Genomic DNA, 14300 nt, shown 5'->3' on the forward strand with positions numbered 1-14300 from the left:
GCCCTCTGTGAAAACAAGACAGCATCATTCACAGTCACAGCTGCTGTTACTTAAGTATTTTATTCATTTAATAAACACAGCTCATTATCTTACATGGCCTCACCAACGTGGCTTACACCTCTAGGGTGGACCTGTTTGACCCATAAGTCAAATGTTGGACTCCTCTCTCGAATACTAAACAGACAAATAACAGCCAACTGGACTCCAGGGTGATTTAGATTAGATTTAGGTTTGCAAAGTGGGGTCCGGGGACCCCCACAGTGCTCCTTGAGGAGGTTCAAGGGGGTAGTTTTTTTTTTTACTAATAATCTATTCACTAGAAGTAAGTACAATGTGTAAGAATGACTACTCTAATCAGAGGTTTCACTCTCACCATGGTTATCTTATCACGTATTACCACCATTATAGACAAAGACAGTCAATTAAATACTTAACCTCTATCTTTTCAGATCGGGGTCCCTGCGACAAAAATCTTATCAAATGAAGGTCCACAGCTTGTTACATATTATTATTATTATCATTACATATTAATTTGGGGGGCCTTGATATAAAAAGGTTTAAGAACCAATTGTCCATGTTCCAAATGTTCAACTATCAACTGAAGGACTGATGAAGAATAAGTATCATGCTACAGCTGCAATGTTCAGTAAAATAGCATCCAATACTATATGATAAATGAATAATAACCACATTAATTAAAATGACCCATATCAAAATGTATCCAAGGTGCTTAGTCTGGTGTGAAGAGCTCTCATTAAATGTACAAAATCATCCTATTCCCTTAGCAAGTGTCCAAATGCCCTATTCATAAGAGGAGTTGTCTTTTTGTTTAAATCTTCATTGGTAAAACATCTGTCATAACAGGTGAAATGTCCCCATTACCATGACTAAGCAAACTAACAGTCAACACACTTGAGCTCTCTATTACAACAACAAACACTTGAGAATGATCCTGAATCACTTGATCCTGACCAAGAAACACCTGCCACACAATGGGAGATTATCCTTACATAATCTTCTCTCACCTGTTCTTAAGTCTCAGACACACGAGAGAAAACAACTTAGATCAGACTCAGAAAATGGATCACCAGAATGTATTTTTTCCCCCCCGCTTGCTTCTAAGGGCCTCGGCAGATGACAGACAAAAAAAAAAAAAAAAAAAAAACAGGAAAATATAATTTCACTGTCAGCTTGAGACTGGGGGGAAAGTAACATTACAAAAGACAAGGCTTAAAGGCATAAAGACGCCTGGTCATGTTTTGAAGCAGTAACTGTCAGCTTGATCTAAATCACAAGGCTATCACAGAATTATTTATCTGCTTGTGGACAGGTTGCTTTTTTATTACATGAAATAAACATGACATCACATGATATTTCTTGACAAACCGTAACACTTGTGCAGGGGGGGGGGCATCAGAATAATAACTTCTGTCTGAATACCAAACACGGAACTGCTTTCTGTCTTGTTCACTCGCTCGGAAAGGAAAAACCATTTATAACGCTTCTAAAATGTTAAAAAAAAAAGACTGTTGTGAAATCAACTCTATGAGTAGAGTCTGTGAGAGTTCAGGCGTCCTGACTGCCAAAGGCGACTGAAACAAGAAACAAGTTGAAATGAAACTTTTTTTGGAGGGGCTGTGTAACACTAACTAACAGAGCTCATGCTTTTCTGAATGAAATATGTAATAGAATGAAATATCCTTTGAAGTCTTTGTAATTTTGCTTACGCTGACAAAGCCAATAAGTCATGTGGATGAAATATGGCTTTGGCTATAAAAAGGAATCCCAACCCATGCTGTTTTCCCCCCTAATGGCTCCTAAGAGGACAACTGTTAAAGATTATGACGTCTATTGAAGCAAATCAGTGTGTTGGTTCTAGGCTACTACAGTATGTGTTTCTAATTAACTATACAACACTGAGATACGGTTGAAACAGTTCAATATTCCTTTGTCCATAAAAAGTTAACAGCATTGCAAAAAATGGAATATATTCCTCATTTGTACAGTATATCATCGGAGTCCACATTTTGAGCTGTTTCTATTTGTAATGAAAAAGTGGCCATTTCTATTGTTGCTTAACTTACATTTCTGATAACAAGCCCTTAAAACAGAGGAGTTAAACTTATTTTCATTCAAGGGCCACATACAGACCAATTTGATTTCATGTGGGCCGGATCATTAAAAAGATGGAAGGAAGGAAGGAAGGAAGGAAGGAAAAGAGGGATAAGAAGGAAGAGAATACAGGAAGGAAAGATGGAAGGAAGAGAAGAGAAGACCGGAAGGAAGGAAGGAAGGAAGGAAGGAAGGAAGGAAGGAAGGAAGGAAGGGAAGAGAAGACAGATGGAAGGAAGAGAAGACCGGAAGGAAGGAAGGAAGGGAAGAGAAGACAGATGGAAGGAAGAGAAGACCGGAAGGAAGGAAGGAAGGAAGGAAGGAAAAGAAGACAGGGAGGAAGGGAGAAAGAAAGGTAGGAAGGACAGACGGAAGGAAGGAAAAGAGGAAGAAGGAAACTGGGCCAGATTGGACCTCTTGGCAGGCCAGTTCTGGCCCACGGGCCGCATGTTTGACACCCCTGCCTTAAAACATCCCCATGAGAATTCACCTGAATCCGTTGCATCACACGTAAATGTGTTTCAAGAAGGAAAAAGCATCCTCCACTCCAAAAATAATACATTTTTATTATGTTTTTCTGATGTCAATTGAGAAAACTCCCTCACACCATTGAAGACTGATTTAAAACAGTGTGTCTATAATGAAACTTATTTTTCAGATGGGCTGCCACCGAAACTGGCCATCTACAGTGCTATGATGGATTATTTATTCTCCCCCTACCACACTCTAGTGTTGCAGCTTCACTAGAAACATGACAGTTATCGGTGGCTCTCCAGTACCTGGTTCATGAGAGCGTTGAAAGGATAGAATCTTATTTACACCCCAATTTCAAGCAAGAGAAGCTTGCAGGCCACACTTTATAGAATTACAGCTGCACTCTGCCTCGTAAAAAAAAAAAAAAAAAAAAAGATGAGCAGTAAGCAGCCGGGCCATGCTGAGCCAAGTAATCACTAAAACTTTAAAATCGATTCTGAAATGAAGACAGCGTAGAAAGGCTGGAAAAAAAGAGGCTAATATAGATGAATGAAGTGTGTTTAGTCTTCATCAATTATAAGCAACATGTTGGCAGGAAAATTACACAAAAACTAGAGCGGTGCCAAATCATGTCGAGGATGAACTGAAAATTATTGTGAAGAAAGAAAAAAAAATCTAGTCTTATTAAAAAGAAGAAAAAGGTCTGCTCCATATATTCAATATTCCAAATCTGATTAGTAGTAATGCCCTAGTTTAAAATCTGAGTCACAACATTCGGTGTACAGTTTTGGGGCTGTGAAACCAATTTGTCTGGAGATGTTTTCCGGCCATCGAGAATGGCTACAGTAAAAATGAAAGAAGTTTTTTCGGAACATTTTCACCATAGCTTGTAGGAGAGAGGGGATTATGATTAATAACACGGCCAAGAAATACACTAAAGGGGAGGAAACGAGAAGCACCTCACAAGTAAATAATAAAGCTGGAGAAATATGCAAGCCAGAGGACTGAACATTTTCTCTCTGACAGGTGAGATGGGAGCTGTAGCACAAAACTCTCACTCTCTAAAATTCATTCTTTTGAACACCATATTGATATTGTTGGCCAAAATATTTGAGTAGAGATGATTTATGCCAGGTTTAACGACTAAAAGTAATCTAAACAAACAATAAATAACATTTTACAAGACTTAAAATACAAAAATAACTCAATGAAAGTCAATTAAATAAACATTAGGGATGAAATAACATAATGTGAACCAAAACTTAAACGCTAAAGCTAAAACATGACTCCAATTAAGGCTGAAAATCAGGTCTCTAATTTCCCGTTAAGAATACAAAGAGAGTTTGTCGTTCTAATATCTTGAGGCAGTGTGTTTCACAGTTTAGGGGCATAAAAAAAAACAGAAGGCAGCCTCATCGGTTCTTTTATGAGACACATAAGGAACATTTAAAAGAGAAGCAGTGGAGAGCTATAATAATGATCTGGCTAGAAGATAAAAATGAAACAAGATCTTTGATGTAGGGAGGAGCAAAGTTATTTGAAGCGTTATAAACGAGTGAAATCACTTCTAAAAAGATACAAGGAGTGTCTTAAGTAGTGGTGGGATGTGGTCCATTTTCTTTGTTTTAGTTAAGACTAGCTGCAGTGTTTTTCTTATAGACTTAATAATCCAGTTAAAGTAGTACAGTAGTCTAGACTGCTGGTAAGAAAAGTGTGAATGAGCATTTCAGCATCTTTCTGATTTAAAAAAAAGGTGTTTCTGAGATGAATAAAAGAGGATGTTTTAATGCTCTTGTTATAATGAGAATTACAATCTTAATAAGAGTTTAAAATCACTCCCAGGTTTATGACTAAGCTCATTTCCATCAGCAGTCCCTGGGCAGGTACACACAGAACAATCATCAGACACTTAAAAACATTCATTTACAAGCAAGAATCATTACATAGTCTCTATCACGCCAGCAATTACACAGACAAATCTACAAGCACACTGACATATCAATGCCAGCACATTCAACCCAGTACAACTATGAAATTATAATTCATTACAATTAAAAATTTGAATCATGGCCAAATTTATGTCGACATGACTGGATGCTTAATATCCATTTTTCTGCACCATGGGAGGAAAAAAAAAGAAAGTCTGTGCAAGTTTTGAGCTCAGCTGGAAACATATTCCAATCTTTGATGGCTGTAAATGAAAAAGCAGATTGTGCAAAGGCAGTGTGCCGCAGAGGGATGTTTAAGTCTGAGTTTAGAGCGGATCAAGAGGTTCTGCTCATTTATTCAGAGCAGAGCTGGAAAAAAAAGCTTAGATGGTGGTGAAGCAGCATTGTGAATTATCTTAACTACCAATCAAACTTCTAAAAAACAAAAGTTAGACTTTTTTTAAAACCTTAGAGGCTGTATTCGGACGTTGCGTTACAATAATGGCAATTTAATGATTCCCTATGAAAAACCTTTAAGGCTTGTTTAAAAAGAAACTCAGTTGGTTTCAGCAAAGTCTTACTGGTGTGGAATCAGCGGTGAATACTTTTCAGTACCAGGCGAAGTATTCAAAATCTAATCTTCTGATCCATTTGATTAACCATTTTTATCCATTAGATCTTTAAGAACCAATTTACACTTGTCACTTAATGTGTTGTATCTCACATCCAGATAAAATCTACTAATAAATTGAATACATATTAATTTACACTTGGTCACATGTGTTTCGATTAGCCAGATAAGAAATCCAATTTGCACCTGTTCATGTTTGATGTGTCTGGATGGGCACAAAGCTCACAATACAGTCCAATTCAGACAGTGGAGCTAACACACCTAAAACTATTTGCAATCCCCCTTAAAAAAAGGAACTCATATGCTCCCTAATGTTTCTGCATGACATGCCATAAATTGTTTAGCTTGGTGGCTACCCAACACCCAACCAGCAACTAACACAATACATGGATGACTCACTCACATAAGAGTGGAAAACATTTTTTTCACCATATGGCCACTCGCACACTACGCATGAATCATTCACTAGTTCCACTGCTCGGAGATGAGATAAACGCTCCATATAACAGCAGCTTAGCATATCTGTATTACCACAAACAGTTAAAGCACAGCAGCTGCTCTACTGGTCTCATTAGAAAATGTTGCAAATAGAATAATTTCAGTGTTGTGATGAATTTGTTGTCATTTCTGCAGAAGCATGACCCTGGAAGTGGCTGCTTTCACACTTACACTTGTAAGAGATGTGTAGAGATCTGACGAGAATGCCTTTCAAACCACCTTGGCTTGAAATGTTCTGTTTTTTTGTGGTTGTTTTTTCTGGATGCTCTTACACTAGCTATGCCATTCTGAATTCAGTGCAATGGGAAATGCAAATGAGACAATAGTTCGTGACATCTGAACATACGCTTTCTTTCACTGCATATTTATTTAATTTATAAGTCAGTTCACTTTTATTGAAATATTTACATTTCTGAAAAGTTCCCTTCTTTACTCAGACATAAACGCGTTACATGTCATCCTCAAGGAAAAGAAGAAGCTTTTTCAGCCACTTTTAACATTGCATTACTGTCATTACCACCTATAACAGTCGATGGTGGAATTCTTGTGACAGAATTAGGTCATACAACAAAGTAAAACCATGACAGTAATTGGAAGTTTCTTTGCAGTTTCACAATAGGCTTCATGCAAAAGGTTTTTTTTTTGTTTGTTTGTTTATTTTTTCAAGCATCACTGTGAAGTGGAATATCAGCTGCACCAACGTCAAGAGATTTGTACTAATGTCTGGTTTTACTGTCTGGAAGGACACAGTAACCCTGACCCTTTGTTGTGTTGTTAAGGCGGAGTGGAGTGGCACTTCATTACACTCTGCAAGGATTCTTTTGCATTCACAGAGAGACACCTATTTCATCTGAAAGTGGAGGTGGATGTGTTGCTAATGTAAACAGCATACATGCTTGACAATAGTTTAACCTCGATGTGCTGCAGAGTTTTATGCAATATATCTTGACAGATTATCTGCATATTATGGCGGGACTAATAGTTTTGTTAGATGCAACACAGTGCATTCCTGACTACACAGAATATACTGCTCAAGGTAAGTAATGGAAACGTTGTGTATGTGTACCTACATGCATGACCATCTGTGCCTGTGGGAGTTAGATTAGCCGGCCAGAACCATACACTTACATTTACGTGGCAAGGCAATACATCCATTTATGTCATCATTTTTGCCCAACAGACTATTTGAGTTGGGCATAAATCATACCTGGATTTTTATTTTGGAAAAATAAATGACTGACCTACTTAAATTGACAAACTAAGATTTGTGCATTCATAAGAGACGTTTACAATAGTGAGTCAGAAGACAAAGTGATCTGGGGGGAGGGGGGGGGGGAATATATTTTTTATCATATAAAAGGTAACATAGTAGTACAGACAGATGCTTTATTCAGGTGGCTTGTTAGTGCAGTGGGTAACTGTACAGCTGGAATCCCAACTAGACCCCTGATTTCCAGCACCATGGACAGCGCTCACACCACATGTTGTTCAGCTTGAACTCATTCAGAGCATGAACATGTAGTTAAAATGGAAACAGGCGACTTTTCAACTCTCCCTCCTCCCTTGCATTTCTAAGTGGTGTTATCGTTTGTCTCGCTGTCACACAAGACAATCGGATTGCTTTCAATTTCAGACGCTAGCTCTGTGAAGCAATAATCAACACCACTTTGGAAATAAGAGAGAAGAAAGACTCACCCAGCCCCCTCACCCACAACAGTCAACCTAGGGGAGACACTGGTAACATTGGTAGGAAAAGCATGAGTTTGTTCTTTCATTTAATATTACTGGTTAGGCGTATACATGACAGAGAAATCTGCATTCTGTACCTAAGGAAACCAGGTTTCTCCAACCCCCTACCAACTGTAACCAGGTTTCACTTTGATGTGATACTTTAGTAACTAGGTTACAGAAAGCTGATGTCTTGAGTGCAAATGGTAACAGTAACTACTGAGATTTTCTTAATAACAAATGCTTTGTTGTGAACTTTAGTTTAGAGTCATTACAACCCTACTTTCATGTAGAATTCACACCTGTATATCTCAAAAAGTAGAACACCCATTCCTGTACAACTATTAGTATGTAATTATGCATTTGTTTTGGAATATTCTCGACAGGAAGATCCTACAGTTTCCTGTGAAGTTATTGGATGCACTTAGAAAAAAATACTTAGAATCAGAGGTTGTTCTTTTAACTTTTTGTACAGTTAATAAGAGACTTGTTTTGCAGTCCTCCCAACATGCAGTGAGATGCAGTGCTTTTTAGGAAGCACCTTTAGCAATATCCAGCAGGTAAAACTTACCAGGGCATGCAGGTACTGTGCATATGTGTCCTTGCAAACAGTTAATGAAGGCTAAAAGTGTAGGTGTTTGCAATCAAAACATTTAATTGTAATCTCTACTCATATGTGCTTTCACTGTACTCATCCTCAATTAAGCAGCTTGTGTGTCTGAAATGGCGAGGAGTGTATAGATAATGAGTGTGCGAGTGCAGTAGAATAGCTCTAGCTGTCCTCCATCTACACTTCAATTTCTGTGTTTGTTACATTATGAGAAAATCTTTTTTAGACAGAGGTGAAAATGAACAATTATTCTTAGTTTGTTAGAGGAAACAAGCCCTCGCCTAAACTGCTTCATTTAACCTGGTCAAGACATTCATTTCTTAAGAAGACAGTGTACTTTGAAGTATAATTTTCGAGTTCAGGTTGTACCACAGCTTCATGTTTGCTTAAAAGCTAAGAATTCCCAAAGCACAAATCCACTGGATATAAGAAAGCAGAATAAAAATTAAATCTGAGCGAAGCAGAGTGTGTGTGGGTGTTTGAGGAGGTTGGGCTATGTGTGGACTAATCTGTTATGACATGAGAATGGCCGTGTCTGGTTACTTTCTTTTCACACCTCTCTCTGTTTAAAGCTTAATATTTTGGCATATGAGTAACATTTGTTGATGCTCCACTGTGGGTTGCTCAGATGTGCATCTATTTACCACCATGTATGTGGTTGAAGTTAATTGCTACATGAAAAAGAAATCCTAATTTGACAAGACAGATCGTGTACTACTTATGGCACCACCGGTTCCTCTACTGCCTCTGTTTATGTTTATCTCAGTTTGTTTAAGATACACTTTCTGCTTATTAACTGAATCCCATAATGACACATTGACAAATAATGCAGCTGCCATTTGAAGCCATTTATTATCAGTAAGGGAAGTTACCTATGATTTATTCATCTTTAACTTTTTTAAAAAGAGATTTATTTTTTAACCCAGCAAATAATTGAACATCAGGAAGATATTTTAATAAACAATTCGACATTAAAGTCAAAATAAAATACATGTAATCCCTCATTAGTTAATCCTGCATACACTTTCCAACACAAACAAATCAGTGTACTGCAAGAACATGCATCCACATGTCAAAACACATTTTAAGCAAACCAATTAACATTAAATACAAGTAGCTTAAATAAAAACACACTGCCAGGTTTAGAGGGCACTTTTGAACCTGACACCCACTGTAGCTACACTGCTAAAATGTTTGCAATCTTTAGCCATGTTTCTATTCAGCAGTTGCAGGGGTGTCCAAACTATTCTACAAAGGGGCCATGTGGCTGCAGGTTTTCAATCCAATCAAGCAGGAGCACACCAGAAGTGATTCATTTCATCAGCTAATCTCAGTCTTCAGATAATTGATTGGTCAAATCATGTGCTGTTGATTGGTTGGAACAGAAAACCTGTAGCCACATGGCCGTTTGTGGATTAGTTTGGACATGCCTGGTTTAAAGCCTTTTGAGCCAACTTTAAGGTTTTGTTTATTCCAGAGGATAGGATAGGATAGGATAGGATAGGAGAGGAGAGGAGAGGAGAGGAGAGGAGAGGAGAGGAGAGGAGAGGAGAGGAGAGGAGAGGAGAGGAGAGGAGAGGAGAGTAGAGGAGAGGAGAGGAGAGGAGAGGGAGAGGGAGAGGGGGATGGGATGGGATGGGATGGGATGGGATGGGAGAGGAGAGGAGAGGAGAGGAGGAGAGAGGAGGAGAGGATATGAGAGGATGGGATATGAGAGAATAGGATGGGATGGGATGGGATAGGATAGGATAGGGGAGGAGAGGAGGAGAGAGGAGGAGAGGATATGAGAGGATAGGATATGAGAGAATAGGATGGGATGGGATAGGATAGGGTAGGGTAGGATAGGATAGGATAGGATGGGATGGGATGGGACTGGATAGGACAGGACATCAATGAATGAATGAGCTTCCTACAGATCAGAGAATATATTAAACCAAAAAAGCTGTAAAAAAGAATTTTAAAAAGTCTGACATTAAAACAGATTACTGTTGGGCTTTTTATGTCAGCATATACTACAGTAAGTACAGTATTTCATGCTATCCAAGGACTTAACAAAATGCGGAAAGATCATCTGCTAATTAGGATTCATATCCAGCCTGGTGGTGGCCTTATAACTGTGTCTGACATTTCTGTAAGGCACTAATATTTTACAGCTTTCCACACACAGTTTTAAATCACTCGGCGGGTTGCTCAATGAGACCGAACTAATTTTATGTTGTTATCCATTTAAAAAATGTGTTTACAGGACTATTTACTTTTTCTTTATTAAATAGCCAGTGTAATCAAATCACTATGGCAAAACCAGTCATTTCTTTTGGCTTTTTAATGTGGTACATCTTATTTTGTAGATAATTACTTGAGAGCAATCAGTTGTAGACTTGTTGTGAGGTATGACTACAAAATTGAATATTGCATTTTACTCGTCACTTAAGAGTTTGTTGGCGAGGGATGACAGATAATAGAGTGGAAGTATACAACCACAATCACAAATTGAATGTCTATGAAACCCAGAGTTCATAGTTAAATGTTTGGGTCGTCTGTGATTGCACTTAGCGGCACCAGTAATTACAATGTAGTTTGGAACAGACTTGATAGGCCTATTTAAGCTGCCATTATGCTGCTATCAAAAAGGTTTGCTTTGCTATCAATATTTTCCATAATTGCATATTTAAGAATATTCAGATGGATTGTTGTCTTTGATCTTTGTGGTGATTAAAAGTGGATTCACAGTTTTTGAAGTCTGTCTTAAAATAATAGTCAGATGTCACTCTGGAAACAAGTTTTGTTTGCTGTAATCAATCATCACAGAGACTAATAAGTCAGTGTTCCCCTTGGTTGGCTGCTTTGGGGTGGCAGTAGCGGTGACCAGGGAAGGAGTTGGTTTGCTGGGAAAAACATGTTGCCATGTGTAAAGGTGTTACTGGTGATACCAGTGTTCAGGCATTCACCGATTAAACAACTTGCCAACCGCCCCCAATGTTGTTTTGTTTTTTCTTTAAGTACAACTAAAACCCATTCAGTTCATTTGCATGTTGCAGCACCCACGTTCATCAACTAAAACTCTAATTTGCAAAATACTATGCCTGTTCTCAGTACGTAGTCGGACAACAGACAACAATTACACTAAAATGTCTGCTCAGTGTCTCTTCACAGCAGTAGTAGAGTCTCAGCACAGAGTAGCGGAGTGAGACGTCTGTCCTCCCTCCTGCTCTCTGCTGTAAACACACACAGCTGTCAGTGAGCAGCTGTTGTCATGTCGATGTTTGTTTTCAGAAACTCTCCCGTTCTCTGCCTGCTCAGCCTGCTCCTGGACAGTAGCTGCAGCTCACCATTATACACACACTGTCTCTCTCTCTCCACTGCACACTCACTATGCACTGCCCTATTTAGTAAAGGGGCTATGCTACCAAGAGTTTCCCAGGCAACCACACAGAGGTTGACCACGTTTTGGAGCACGGCTGCACAGAGGCTCCCAATCACTATTGATTTCTCAATAAATTGAAGATATTTCTTCTTCTTTTTTTTCTTTTATGGCCTGGCAGGGGCTTTCATTGGCCTGGTGGCCCACCATGCCTGTACAATTATAGGGGAAACACTGTAAGTGATCACTTAGTAAGTCACTTCATCACTCTCAATGTAAGTGGTGAGAGGTAAAATCTATAAAAAAAAAAACTCTGATAAGACTGCAAATTAGACTCACAGGTCAGTCTCTAAACACGTGTCAGAGAATGAGGACAATCTCCCATGCCTTATTGGTCAACTGGCTGGAAACTGGGTGTAGTTTAAAAAAAACCCTAACCCTGCTTTGTAGAACCAATCCAAGCAGTTCTTCATATTGGGGTGGTGACATGCATTTAATTATGGAGGAGAATGGAGGGAGGACTCCTTAGTCCTTGACTAAATGTAAGGGGTATACATTTTTATCAGCTGTTCTCACCACCATTCAAGCAACTACCATGCATTTAGAAATCCCCAGACTTCAGTAGACTGGTATCACAAGACTAGTCTAAAATCACTTACATTGAAAGTGCATTAGAAAGGGAAATTTTCAAGTATGAACAGGAGGAATGAGTGCAAGTTTTTTAACCTATCCTTTAAATTGAAAATTAGGACTCTCAGATGCAGCAAATCAACAGAAAACCAGCAGTCATATAATCAATGCACCAATGACTGAATTTCAAGAGAGTGTGAGATTCACACAGCAATGTATTTATATCCCTAATTAGTGGCAAGTGTTGTTCTTCAGTTCAACAACATCCAGTGTTTTTTTCCTACATGGAACCTTGACAGCATATTTTAAGCTAATTCTGCAGCAAGAAGAACAAGCTGAGGCTGACAGACAGCTTCTGTCTATGTGACCACAGTCCCAGAATGACAGTGATGGAATTCATTAATCATTAGCAGCCTACAGGCATCTGACCCACACCCAATATGCCTGCTGTGAAGCCTGTTATACCGAGCCAGTTATCTAGTGCCTTCACACATGGATACCGAGATCATTGGGATACAAATATAGATCTGCCAAAAGGAATAATATAGTGTTATGAGGTTTTCAGGTTTGCTCATCTCAAACATGTATCTTCTCCTTCAAATGCACCTATGCTGTGCTTCATGAAATCCTTCACTTTCAGTTGTTGCATGGTAATATGTAGCACAATTCATAATGTGAGTGGCCCATTTCAAAAGCAGCAGAGCAGGGTGCAAGAGCGAGCAATGGATTGAAAATGGAACTAGCTTGCCCCTAAGCAGACCTCATTATAGAGAATGATAAGAAATGCTCAAATGTACACATTAAAGTGAGAAATATTGTCTTTTGAGATTAGTTATTTGTATAAATAAGTGCAAATCCAGTGAGTGTGGTTTGTTTGCTCCTACTCTGATATCAATGTTGTGTCCTGTGTAAGGGAGACAATATAAATGCATGCAATGCTTTGCGGGTAGGTTTCAGCCTCCTTTTTTGTGCCTCAGCTATTGAAGTGACTATCTCACAAAATGTCCCTGGAGTTTTCAAAGTAACAGAACAGCATTTACGATGGCAGTGAGGATTCCCGAGAGAAAACGCTGGGCGGAGGACAATGGTGGTATTTGAAACAGGTACATGAATCCTGTGCTGTGTGGTTCAAACACAAGCAAATACAAAAACTATTGGTGTTCAATACAATTTTTGTCTTTTAACTATAATAGAGCTGCAGGGAGTATGATAGGATTGTTGATCAATAGCACTCAAAAACTGCTTTGCTGGAGGCTGACATTTCTGGCCGAAAAAACAAACCTCCTTAGATTTGGTGCGCTGAACTGACAGTTTATCACAAACACATGAGGCTATCTTGAATTGATGTGATAGTCATTCCTTAATCATGAATAGCGAGCAGCATCACAAGCAGTTAATAAATGTAAATAAATATTTCATAATGTAAATATTCAGGGTCACAGGGGAGCTGGAGTGTATATCTGAATACACCTGGGCTGAGATGTGTTTGTACTGCCAGTAGAAACTGGAGCAACTGCAGGAAAACCCACCCTGAGACAAGATCATAGAAATTCCACACAGGAAAGACTAAGACAGTGATTTGAATCTTATGCTGTGCTTGAAGTTTATGCTGTGAGGTACACTTCTTGTGATGAGCAACCAATCATCTACAATTAGCACAAACTTAACTGGAGAAAAGAGCACATTACACGAAACTAAGCTTCCCTTTATTGGCCTCCCATTGTTTCTGGAATAAAGTTCAAAATTATGTTAAACCACATGCAAAGTGTTAAATGAATTAGCTCAAAGCTACATTTCTGAACCTGCTAAATAGGTACAAGGGTGGACACTTCCTTGCCTTGTGCATTTGGTGCCCTGAAACCTAAACTGGAATGCATTGCCGTTTATAATCTACATATTTAATTTATTGCTTTCCATGCTGTATTTTCTTACTAATAATTCATCTCTTTTAAATCAGTTTTTTTTAAATGATGATTTGTACGATTATATATCTCCTGGAGAATACCACATTTATGGGTATTTTTAATTACATATTCTTATGTAATTTATCTGCCTTTATGTTTTACTGTATAATGTATTACTGTCTCTAATTGCCCTTGAAAGCACTCTGTACCTGGGTTGAGAAAAAAGTGTTATACAAAGTTATTATTGCTAATAAGCCAAGGCTGTGCATTGTACTGGTACTATGCGATTAATACTTGAGCTTCAGTGCCAAAATCAAACAAATACTTTCCGGACCTTGTGACATATTGCAAACATGTTTCTCTCAAAAGCTGACATTTAGAAGCAGCAGCCAAACTTCTGTTGGCGGCTGCTTCTTCTGTTCAA

This window comes from Scomber japonicus, chromosome 1, assembly GCF_027409825.1.
Source record: "Scomber japonicus isolate fScoJap1 chromosome 1, fScoJap1.pri, whole genome shotgun sequence".
Lineage (NCBI taxonomy): Eukaryota > Metazoa > Chordata > Actinopteri > Scombriformes > Scombridae > Scomber > Scomber japonicus.